Source organism: Ctenocephalides felis, unplaced genomic scaffold (assembly GCF_003426905.1).
Source record: "Ctenocephalides felis isolate EL2017-DRISC unplaced genomic scaffold, ASM342690v1 CF-g0.4_SCAFFOLD_01886, whole genome shotgun sequence".
In the NCBI taxonomy this organism is placed as follows: domain Eukaryota; kingdom Metazoa; phylum Arthropoda; class Insecta; order Siphonaptera; family Pulicidae; genus Ctenocephalides; species Ctenocephalides felis.
In genome coordinates this window covers 120,683,485-120,696,874 of record NW_020538040.1, presented here as the reverse complement: position 1 = coordinate 120,696,874, position 13,390 = coordinate 120,683,485, and positions in this window count along the sequence as shown.

Below are 13,390 nucleotides of genomic sequence, written 5' to 3'. Positions count from 1 at the left end.
TGATAATTTTGTGTCCATACATCTTTCAAATGGCGTTTTTTTTACTTTTTTTACTAGATCTCCGAAACCGCTTGACCTGCCTTCATGAAAATTTAATAAGTTGTTCATCTTGTCAATACAAGTAAAATGTTTTTTGAATTATTAAAATGGAACACTCCGTTCTTTTAAAAACTGAGTTTCCGTTTGTGGCACTTTTTCCCTATGCTATAAACTAATCAGCACGTCTCCTTATCAACAGCAATCGAATATTTTTTAAATAATTGAAATCGGTTGAACCGTGTTCCCAAAATCGTCGACAAAAATTTGTATCCGCACACACATACACATACACACACTCACGTACACGCACACATACACACATGCACACACACACATACACCCATTTTTTCTGAAGTATGCCAAAATGTTCAGGAACCTCTGAAACGTAAAGATATATAAAAATTTTCCTTTTTGATTTTTATGCAATTACTATAACTTACCCTACGGGAAGTTAATAAAAAACTAGTGGGGCGCATAGCATCGTGCCTTAAGGTAAATTGCTGGAACTTCTCGTACCAAAAATTTTTTTTTAAAAAGATTAACATTTTTGAAAAAAAATTACTGTGAGAAAATTAGATTTTTGAGAAACTATAAATTTTTGACAAAACTTACTTTTTTTGAAAGAAAAGACATTTTAAAGAAAAAAATATTTTGAAATATTTTGGAAATTCTGAACTTTTCTTCAAAACAATCGTACTGCTTTAACTGCATAGAGACGAAATATCGAAGCGCGTAAGCGCCGCGTCGCCATCTAACGGATAAAGACTGGTACGGAACCCATCGGAATGTAAACAAAATTTATACTTATTGTTAAAATCTCTATAAAATATCTGATAATTTGATGTGCATATGTCTAATGACATTTTTGTCGGCCAAATGGCATTTTTTTACTTTTTTTACTAGATCTCCGAAATCGCTAGACCTACTTTCATAAAAATTTGATCAGTTCTTCATCTTGTTAATACAAGTGAAATGTTTTGTGAATTATTCAAATCGGACACTCCGTTCTCTTAAAAACTGAGATACCGTTTTTGGCACTTTTTGCCCCATATCTTTGGAACGGCTAGACCTGCCTTTGCCAAAAACTAATCAGCACGTCACCTTATCAATACGAATCGAATGTTTTTTAAATTATTCAAATTGCTTCATCCGTGTTCCCGAAATCGTCGACGAAAATTTGTATCCGAACACACACACATACACGCACACACACACACACACACACATACACGCACACACACACACACATACATCCATTTTTTCTAAGGTATGCCAAAATGTTCAGAAAGTTTTAAAACGTGAAGATATACAAAAATATTCATTTTCGATTTTTTTACGATTACTATAACTTGCCCTACGGGAAGTTAATTAACTGAAATAAATTTGCAGTGAGAAAATAAAATCAATGAAATAAGTGCTGACATTCAGTTGATGATTATACAGGGATCGCAACAATACTCAAAACCCCCCAAAAAAGGCAACAAGAAATTCAAGAAAAGTCAATCAAATGTACATAGTGACAATGAACGGATTTCTGAGATGCAAAATCGAGTTCAACTATTAGAAAATGAATTATCGAAAGATAGAGCTTATATTACTATTGAGGATAATGACAATAATAAGTTAATAGACGAAATTAAGGAAATAAAAACTCACTTGGAAAGTAAATGCCAAGAAAAAATATTATTACAAGAGACTATCACAAAATTGGTGGAGGAGATAAAATTTTCGCATAATAAGAATAAAGATATAATGAAACTACAACAGTTATTATGTGTACAGCTGACACTAGAAAACAAATAGAGTATCTTCAGAAACAGGTATATTCATTTGGAAAGGTTTTGAATTGACTGTAGTTAAGCTAAACCAGAAAGTATTTGAACTTAACAACAGGGTTGCAAAATTTTATGCCAGGCATAAATAAATTTAATAGTGTTACTAGAATCTCAATACAATAGATTTAATACAAAATTTGCATTTACCTCGCCAACAAATATCTTCATTGGAAGATAAACTAGCATTAGAGCACAGTAAGAAATATCCAGCACTATCTAACATTTTACAATATGATTGTTATGTAGATGACATAATCTCAGATGTAGATTCTTTATCAGAAGTTATATTACTAATCAAGAAAGCTGATAATCTTTTAGCGGCAGGTTATTTTATATCACACAAATGGTAAAACAATAACATGGAATGAGAAAAGGATAGGCAAGCTAAACAAGAAGCAAGAAAGGCTGCATATAAGGCTTGGCATAATTGCGGAAGAACGCAAAAGCAGAGCTAAAAAATAAAAAAAAAAAAAATCTGAATTGAAGTTGAAAATAGAGGAGTTATACAAACGCAAAATTATTCAAGAAGTTAATTACAAAAATTGGTTAACTATAAAGAAAAATTAGAAGAAAAAGGTCCGCTTACAAAATCAATTAAATGGGTTACGATATTTGATCCGACGTTAAGTACATAGAAAAGTTTACAATAAATATTTGAATAAAGTGGCAAATAAGCCATTATACCATTGTATTAAAAATGTGGGGAAATCAAGCAGGCTAGAGATTGTAAAAAACAATTGGACTTGTCATTTTTTCATATCAGTAATATTTTATAATGAATAAAATTTATATATTTTTATATGATGGGAGTTTATACTTTTATATCTATTACTACTCCCACATTGGTTTCATATCAGTAATATTTTATAATGAATGAAATTTATATATTTTTATAGGATGGGAGTTTATACTTTCATATCTATTACTACTCCCACATTGGTGGCAGGGAGTGTGTGGGGAAATCAAGCAGGCTAGAGATTGTAAAAAAACAATTGGACTTGTCATTTTTTCATATCAGTAATATTTTATAATGAATAAAATTTATATATTTTTATACGATGGGAGTTTATACTTTCATATCTATTACTACTCCCACAAAAAAATCAATATTGAGAGGTGGCGGAAGGCTGCTATACGCAAATACCTCACACAATCAGATGCACCCCGTAATTTTACCAGCTAATCATCAAGTTACTGACAAATAAGAAGAAAAGTTCAAAGTGTAATTAACAATTATGTAACATGTCATAAATTTAAACACTGACACAATCACAATTGATATGCGAGCTACCGCAAAGTAAAATTAATCCAGTAAGAGAGCTATGCGAAAAATAGAACTTGACGACACATGACTATACGATCAAATCATAGTGCCAAGAGTAAAAACTTCAAAGAGTTTATATACTATACCAAATATGAAAATGTCCCCATTACTATTCAATAAGTAAATACATAATAGAATTTATGCTAACGTTTGGGGCCGCAGTATGGAGCAAATTCGCTCCAAGTTAGATTAAGTGTGCCATGATATTTGTATTATATAAACAAAAAACTGTATAGAAAATATCTCTACAATAACAAATTATGACCTAGACATAGTACTCATTAACGAGATACACTTACAACCTACGAACAGACTTTATATCAACAATTACAAAGTTTACAGAAACGACAGACAGACGGATGCACGCGGATGGCGGCACTGCGATTTTGATCAAGTCTAACATCAGACACGAGCAAGTGTCAAACCTGACAGCGGGCGGTTCTGAAATAACAGCTATAAATCTATACAAGAGAGGTCAAAAAGTAACAATAATATCGAAACTTCACGAAACATATTAATACCAAAAATGGACAGGTTTGCAGAATGTTAAATCTACTGAGACCTCTCTTGAACCACAATAGCCCGCTAAGCGCGAATAACACTCTATTTGACACTTATAAGACCGTTACTGACATAGGCCGCTCCAGCATGGAACGCGACGACTAGGACCAACCTACGAAAACTACAGACAATACAAAATAAGCCACTACGACTAGTACTTAACAAAATAAGGAACCCACTGACTAGACATTACTACTCTACAAAATACATACATAAACAGGCTGACGTACTGACAATACTCGATAAAATCATCGTAAAATAGCAAAGTATTGAGTTTTAATTAAATATACCTAGTTATTTATGGAAATTCCCTCCACGCGTATTAATGTGGATTAAATCCACTTTGAATACTTATAAATCATTCACACATTAATTTTTTCATATTATTTTTATAATATTATATTATATTATCATGAAAGTATCAACATAAAAAAGATTTAATAAAAATTATGGTAAAATATATTTAATGGATTTTGATAAAATCTTCAGTAAAGTCGGTCTGGGTATGCTAGTATAAATTATATATATATATATATATATATATATATATATATATAATATATATATATATATATATATATATATAATATAATATATAATTGTACGTTTGATACGTGTTATTTTCTGCGATATAATATTTCTACGATTTCTACAATAGAATGGCTCAGAGTCAAATTGTAACTCTCTGCCCTGCCCTACCCTATATATATATATATATATATATATATATATATATATATATATATTAACAAAGTCTAATAATCGGGCATAACATCAATAAAAAACATGAATTTCTTTCAAAAATTTATTTTAAATTCATACGTTTTGGCTATAATCCTAGCCTTCATTCAGTGGAAACTAAAAATGAAATTAAAAACTAAAACAATTGAATTGGAGTGAAAAGAAAAAATAAAATAGTAATTAGTACTTACAATTAGTAGATCTTAGTGTTAAATTGGAAAATTTTAATAATCCATGGTATTAGGATATGGTAATGCACTACACTATGTATTATAAACATTAACTTGAAATTACACAATATTTTCACAAAATACTGATTTGAAAAAATCACAAATGGATAGTGTGTTATTCGTAGACTGGTTGAAGTAGTAATGGAGAAAGACATTTTTTAAAAAATATTTTTACCAAGATTCTAACATGTGTGGAACGAATTGCGAATCCTTTGCACGAACGCTTTTATTGTTTTGTAAGAAATTTGGAAATGTTATCTAAATACAAGAGATTTGTGTCGCACAGCGTGTTGAGTTCATTCCGTTTATTTATTGTCTTATTGTTATAAATAGTTAAAAAAGATCCCTCTATAATTCTTCGTTTAAATAAATTTTGTTCGAATTGTAGTATAGTCGGATTAGAAAAGTCCATATTGTGTTTTAAAGTGTATATATAGTCTGCAAGTACAGTTTTGAATTGTTTGGGGTTTTTTGAATTGTTTTTATGTTGTTGTAACCGTTTATTGAGGTTCTGGCTAGTTTCTCCTATGTAAATTAAATTACAGTCTAAACAATTTATTTGATAGACGAGATTTCTGAGTCGTTCAATATTAAATGGGGTTTTTGTCTTGGTAAAAATAGTGCTAGTAGTTGTACTAAAATTGGTTACAAGTCGAAGTCCAGATTTACAAAAAAGTTTTTTCCAAGGAACATACAATTCTTTAATGTATGGCAAACATATTACACCAGAATGAGTTTCTGAGTCAGGTAAATCGTTGTGTACTGTGCAATTGTCCATTTTATTCAAAAGGTACGTTAGTCTGTTACTAGTTACGGAATTTATAAGTTTTAGGGAATAAGAGTTATCTGTTAGAATTTTTTCAAATTAATTACAAAAATTCTAACAGATAACTCTTATCCCCTAAAACTTATAAATTCCGTAACTAGTAACAGACGAACGTACCTTTTGAATAAAATGAACAATTGCACAGTACACAACGATTTACCTGACTCAGAAACTCATTCTGGTGTAATATGTTTGCCATACATTAAAGAATTGTATGTTCCTTGGAAAAAACTTTTTTGTAAATCTGGACTTCGACTTGTAACCAATTTTAGTACAACTACTAGCACTATTTTTACCAAGACAAAAACCCCATTTAATATTGAACGACTCAGAAATCTCGTCTATCAAATAAATTGTTTAGACTGTAATTTAATTTACATAGGAGAAACTAGCCAGAACCTCAATAAACGGTTACAACAACATAAAAACAATTCAAAAAACCCCAAACAATTCAAAACTGTACTTGCAGACCATATATACACTTTAAAACACAATATGGACTTTTCTAATCCGACTATACTACAATTCGAACAAAATTTATTTAAACGAAGAATTATAGAGGGATCTTTTTTAACTATTTATAACAATAAGACAATAAATAAACGGAATGAACTCAACACGCTGTGCGACACAAATCTCTTGTATTTAGATAACATTTCCAAATTTCTTACAAAACAATAAAAGCGTTCGTGCAAAGGATTCGCAATTCGTTCCACACATGTTAGAATCTTGGTAAAAATATTTTTTAAAAAATGTCTTTCTCCATTACATCTTCAACCAGTCTACGAATAACACACTATCCATTTGTGATTTTTTCAAATCAGTATTTTGTGAAAATATTGTGTAATTTCAAGTTAATGTTTATAATACATAGTGTAGTGCATTACCATATCCTAATACCATGGATTATTAAAATTTTCCAATTTAACACTAAGATCTACTAATTGTAAGTACTAATTACTATTTTATTTTTTCTTTTCACTCCAATTCAATTGTTTTAGTTTTTAATTTTATTTTTAGTTTCCACTGAATGAAGGCTAGGATTATAGCCAAAACGTATGGATTTAAAATAAATTTTTGAAAGAAATTCATGTTTTTTATTGATGTTATGCCCGATTATTAGACTTTGTTAATACATATGTCAACATCAAATTCAGAATCATACAAAATATATATATATATATATATATATATATATATATATGTGTGTGTGTGTGTGTTTAATATAACTCCCAGCAACTTCATTATTGTAAAAATGTATTTTTTTTGCTGTTTTTCAAAAAATTGTTATTCGATCCTTTTTACAACATAGATGAGGTAAAATGGGTCAGATGGCAAACAGGTTCGAATTTTCTTTTGAACGAACAGCTTTCTGACTATGTTCAGTAAAATTCCCAGCTAATTCATCATTGTGAAAAAAATTCAATTTGCAAAAGTGTGTAACCTGATCCTTTTTATCTCATAGGCGGGGTAAATTGAGACGGCTAAGGAAAAAACAAGCCTAGTTATTTTAATTTTAAAGAGTTTTTACAGAATAATAGCTACATTATTCCACCAATACAAAATGTATAATTTATGTTTTTTTTACAGAGATCATACCGTAATAAGCTTTGATCTGGTATTTCGCCAAAAATATTGGTCAGTAGAGTTGGATCAACTATTTTTTAATTTATCTCTTATTAAATATAAATTGTTTTTTTGAACTAAAATTACTTTTTTAACTACCCGTAGAGTAAGTTATTGTAATTGTTCAAAAATTGAAATTGAAAATTTTGGCATATTTTCACGTTTTGAAGGTTTCTGAACATTTTGGCATACCTTAGAAAAAATGGTTGAATGTGTATATATATATATATATATATATATATATATATATATATGTATATATATATATATGTGAATAGATACAATATTTCGCCCCGTTTTCGGGCGCAAAGATCAACCGATTTGAATGGTTAAAAAAAAACATTTAATTTCTATTGATTGGAATATGTTCTGATTAGTTTTAGGCGACATCAGGTCCAGCCGTTTTGAAGATACGAGGCAAAAAGAGTGCAAAAAATCGAAAGTGAGTTTTTGACAGAACGTATCCGATTTATGATGATGAGAAGAAGTGGTGATTAGATTTTGAAAAAGGCAGGTTTAGCTATTTTGGAGATATGAAGCTAAATCATGGGGGGTAAACATAGAACAAATACGCGTTACACTGTATGAGTACTTTAAACGTTCAAGTACCAATTTTATATATTAAAATATATTTGTTTTGATTGAAAAAATGTTTAATTTTTTCTCATCATATATTTTTTACAACATAGTTGTGATTTTCGTTGTGTCAAATTAATCAGGAGTATCTTTTCTATATTATAAATTCAAACTAGTGGGGTGTATGGCATCGTGCCTTAAGGCAAATTGCTGAAACTTTCCGTACCTTAACGAAATGTTCAAGGAATACTACATGTTTTCAAATAGATTATTATTAATATTGTAACCTTGTCTAATATTTATAAGAATTATATAAACTGAATGGCAAAGTTGAAATTATTTGTTTAAAGTATATTAGAACTATAGTCAGAATTAAAAATAAAATCTGAATTATTTTCGATATACAAAAAAACTTTTTTTTGAAAAAAAAAAGTTGAAACAAATTTTTTTTCCAAAATCAGTTATTTTGTTAAGACAAGTAGAAAGTTTTTTTAATCATTTAAATCGGACGCTTAGTTCTCTCAAAAACTGCCATTTTTTACACATTTAGCTCCGTATCCTCGAAATGGCTGGGCCTGCCTTTGCCAAAAACTAATAAACACTTTTCCCAATCATTACTAATTGAATGTTTTTTAGATCATTCAAATCGGATGCTCCGTTCTCTCAAAAACTCGATTTCTATTTTCTGCACTTTTTGCTCTTTATCTCCTTAACTGCTGGACCTGCCTTTGCCAAAAACTAACCAGCACATCTCCCTATCGAAAGGAATCGAATGTTTCTTAAACCATTCAAATCGGTTGATCCGTGCGGCCGAAAACGTGGACGAAAATTTGTATTTATGCATACATACACACACACATCCATTTTTTGTGAGGTATGCCCAAATGTTCAGAAACCTTCAAAACGTCGAGAAATGTAAAAATTTTCAGTTTTGATTTTCGGCCCATTACAATAACTTACCCTACGAGAAGTTAATAAATCTTATATGGAATTGAACCTAATGGTAAATTTACGTGCTACGATTGGTGGCGACATCTATGAGCTAAATGCGCAAAAATGGCAGTTTTTGAGAGAACTAAGCACTCGATTTGAATGATTCAAAAAAAATCTGCTTGTGTTGACGAACCAATTTCTTTTGCAGATTTTTTTTAATTTCCTAATTTAAAAAAAGTCAAAAAAAATTTATTTTGCATATCGAAAATGATTCGGGTTTTAATTTTAATTTTGACTAAAGTTTTAATGCTCACTTATATACTTTAAATAAATCGTTTTAACTTTGCAATTCAGTTTATATAATTCTTATGAATATTAGACAATGTTACAGTATTATATCATATCATATAAACATTAAACTTGTAATTAAACAATATTTCACATAATACTAATTTAAAAATAAAAATATCACAAATAGATAGTGTGTAGTGTTGTTTGTAGACTGGTTGAAGATATAAGATTTATATTATATCTTAATCTTATTATCGTTTGAAAAAGTGTGCATTGTACATGAGTATGTTGAGGAAGTATAGCTTTGGACGGAAAGAAATAACGATAGAAATTAGGAAGCAGATGATGATGAAGAGAAAAGACCATGGATTTGATAAAAGGCGCATTGGAAAGGACACAAAGTGGAAATGCAAATTGGAAATTAGCAATGATAGAAACACTGATTGGAATTATGCCTGAATACAGGATAAACAAATTGAGAATTATGTAATAATATGTCGTCATAAGTTAAGTTGTATATAATTTGTATACAATAGTCGGCTAACGATATATATATATATATATCCAAAAATATACAGGACCGGCCCTGTATATATATATATATATATATATATATATATATATACAGGGCCGGTCCTGCCTTGCAAAAAATGCGGGCGCACGCCTTAGGGAGCGCCAAATCGAGTTTCGAAAATTAAATTTATAATAGTAATTAACAATTAACTTAACTAGGGATACGGAGACATAAAAAGCATATTTATTTTGCAATGTGATATCAGTATAAACAATTAACCGATTAATAACTGTGCAAATTAGTAAATAACAGCTCTGTTTATTGCTTAATCTACTTTTTCAATTTTTTCTTTGTTTCATGTTACCGTGGAATCGATAAAAGAATTATCTAGTGTTCAAACCCATAAGCGCAAACCTGCGAAAGATTAAATTAATTATTGGGCATTATTGACGAAAAATTGCGAGCTGATTTAGTTGAAACAGAACTTGTTAAAAAAATATAAACAAATTATAATCGGGAAAATAAACAATGGGGAGTCAGTGGTTAGAAAATGGCATGTTTATTCCGTGAAATTGAATTGTAGCTTTTGCTTTTGTTGCAAATGTTTTGCATCTGATAAACTTTCAATGTTGAAGACATGCGTGGTTAAGGTTATGGAAATGAAACAAATATGAAAAATGCAAAATTTACTTTGGAACGAAAATCTTAAGTATCTTTTTATACCTAGTGGTGCAGAAATAATACATATCAAACATAATTAGCTTTTTTTTTTCAATATAGTTCAAGAAATGTGTAATATCTGTGTATTTTTTACTGATTTTGAACAATACTTTTAAAATACGTTAAAAATTTAACTTTTAAACAACAATCTGATTCTCTGAATATGACGCGAATGCAAGGATCATTACAGTTCGGCTCTTACGATATCAATAAGGAGAAGTTTACGACGCAGTTTTGGATATTGTAAATAATGAAAAATTAAATTAAATTTAATTAAAATTTAAAAAATCCAATATGAAATACGAGTGTTATGATTCAAATAGTTATTATGAAAATAAATGGCATAATAAATAAGTAAAATGTTTCAAAACCTAAATATTAATATTGCACATACGTTAAAAATAATTGAACATTAAAAAATATTTGATTATAATCAACCCGCGATTCGCCTCGATTTTCTAAATAAATTTAAAATCGATGTATTTTATTCGCTTTTAGTTTATATATAATTTTTTGTGTACTAATTCCAGAATAATTAAAAATTAAAATAAAAATATGTAAATATTATATAATTTTAATGATAAACTGTTAAAACAGTTAAAATTAAGGTTAGAAAAAAAGTTGCATGCGGGCGCTAAGGACCCCAGGAACGGCCCTGTATATATATATATATATATATATATATATATATAATCTGGAGCGCTGTAGTTTTTGCACACACGCGCATACGAGTATATTTCCATTTTTTCTAAGGTACGCATTGAAAATGCAGTAGGCATTGAAACATGAAAATATTTTTGATTTATATTTATTAATGGCCATCGATTTAATGAATCTTTTGTAAAATTACATTTTCAACTTAATTTACTTGAACTCGATCGTTGTATATACATTTTATAAATCTCTTAACTTAATTTGAACTCTACGAATAACAATCAAAAAACAAAATATTCTGTAAGTTGTGATATTTTCAGATCATAATAATTATTTTTATATTGAAATGACTATTAACTAGTATGTACTATATGATTTTGCGTACTAACTCATAAATAACTAATATTTTGTAACAAATATTACTACGCTTACTATTATTATATATTTTATTAATAATTTCAACATTTATTCTTATTTAGTAATTATTACTTGGCAAAAATGTTTAAACTAACTCTATTTTCTCTGGAAACAAATTATGTAATAAATCTTAACTATGAAATTAGTTAACAATTATTTTATTAAAAAAAGAACAAATTTTCAACAAATGTTGTTGATATTAGAAAATTCAAAAGCTAATGATGATTTTTTAAAATACAAGCATGAACTAAAAATAGTAAGTTTATTGAGGTTGATTTATTTTTAACTGCATATGAAGTTGAATATAATCAATTACAAAGCAGAGAAAAGTTTATGGTAGAAGGCTAAAAATAAAAAAATAACTGCCTGCCTTTACCAAAAAGTAATCAGCACATCTCCCTATCAATAGGAATCGAATGTTTTTTGAACCATTCAAATCGGTTGATCGCTGCGCCCGAAAACGTGGACGAAAAATTGTATCGATACATACATACACACTCTACACACACACACACATCCTTTTGTAAAATTTTCAATTTCGATTTTTGGCCCATTACAATAACTTACCCTACGGGAAGTTAAAAATGTCATTCGGCGGTCAAAAATGTTTATTGAACATATGTACATCAAATTATCAGATATTTTATAAAGATTTTAATATTGTGTACACATTTTGTGTAAATTTTTTTGGGTTCCGTATCAAGATTTTTAATTTTGAAGTTTTTTTATATGGTTCAAACAAATGTCCTCGACATTTTCGGCAGTATGGAATAACCGATTTGTATGATTAAAAAATCATTCGGTTCGTACTCGAGGCGTTTTTGCAAAAGGCAATTTTTTCCAAAACGGTTAAGCAGTTTTTGTTTAATTCAAAAAACATTTTGCTTGAGTAGATAGTGTACCAAAAATGCTCTTACAGAAAATTTAATAATTTTGAAAATTAAAAAAAAATCATAATTTTCAAAATTTTTCATTATTTTCAAAAAAAAAAACAACTTTGAAAAATTGAAAATGTTACAACAATTTTAGAATATTTCGAAAATTAAAAAAAAATGAATATTTTCAAATATTTCCAATTTCTCAAAATATTTAAAAAAAACTTTTTTTTATATTCCAAAAAATTTTAAAATTTTGAAAAAATTTATAAATTATCAGAAAATTTTTAAATTACCAGAAAAAATTTAATTTAAAAAAATGGACTGTTGCAAACGTACACATAAGTTGTTTTTAAAATGCGCTCATCGCCCAATTTAAAAAGTCCTTATAAAACAGTATGTATGTATAATAAAAAATCTATTTGAAAATCTTCAGAACAATTATTGATTATTTTCAATCCTCGAATCTTTAATTGCGGTACGGTAAGTTCCAGCAATTTGCCAAGGTAGGTACGATGCCATGCACCCCACTAGTTAATTTTGAAGTTTATTTACATGGTTCAAACAAATGTTCTCGACATTTTCCACAGTATGGAATAACAAAAGGCAATTTTGCCGTTTCGGAGGTGTAGAGCAAAAAGAGTGTAAAAACGATTATGCAGTTTTTGAGAGAACGAATCATCCGACTAGATTAATTCAAAAAATATTTTGCTTGAGTAGACGGTGTGCAGTTAATGCATTTACAAAAAATTTAGTAATTTTGAAAATTAAAAAAAAAGTCAAAATGTTCAAAAAAAAATCAAAGTTTCAATAATTTCAAATTTTCGAAAATTTTTATCAATTTCAAAAAAAAAATTAAAAAAAAAAATTTATTTCTTACAAAAATTTGAAAATATTTCGAAAATTTCAAAAAAGATCGAATATTTTCAAAAATTTCCAAATTCTCAAAATATTTAGAAAAAACGTTTTTTTCAAATCCAAAAATTTTTAAACTACAAAAATTTCAAAATTTTGACATAATTTCTAAATAATCAAAAAATTTCTAAATTATCAAAAAAATCAAATTTAAAAAAAAAATAGACTCTCGTAAACGTACTCATAAGTTGGTCATAAAATACGGTCGTCGGCCAATTTAAAAAGCACTTATAACTTTATAGTATGTGATAAATATTCTATTTGAAATTATTCAAAACGAATTTTCATGAGAGCAGGTCTAGCGGTTTCGGAG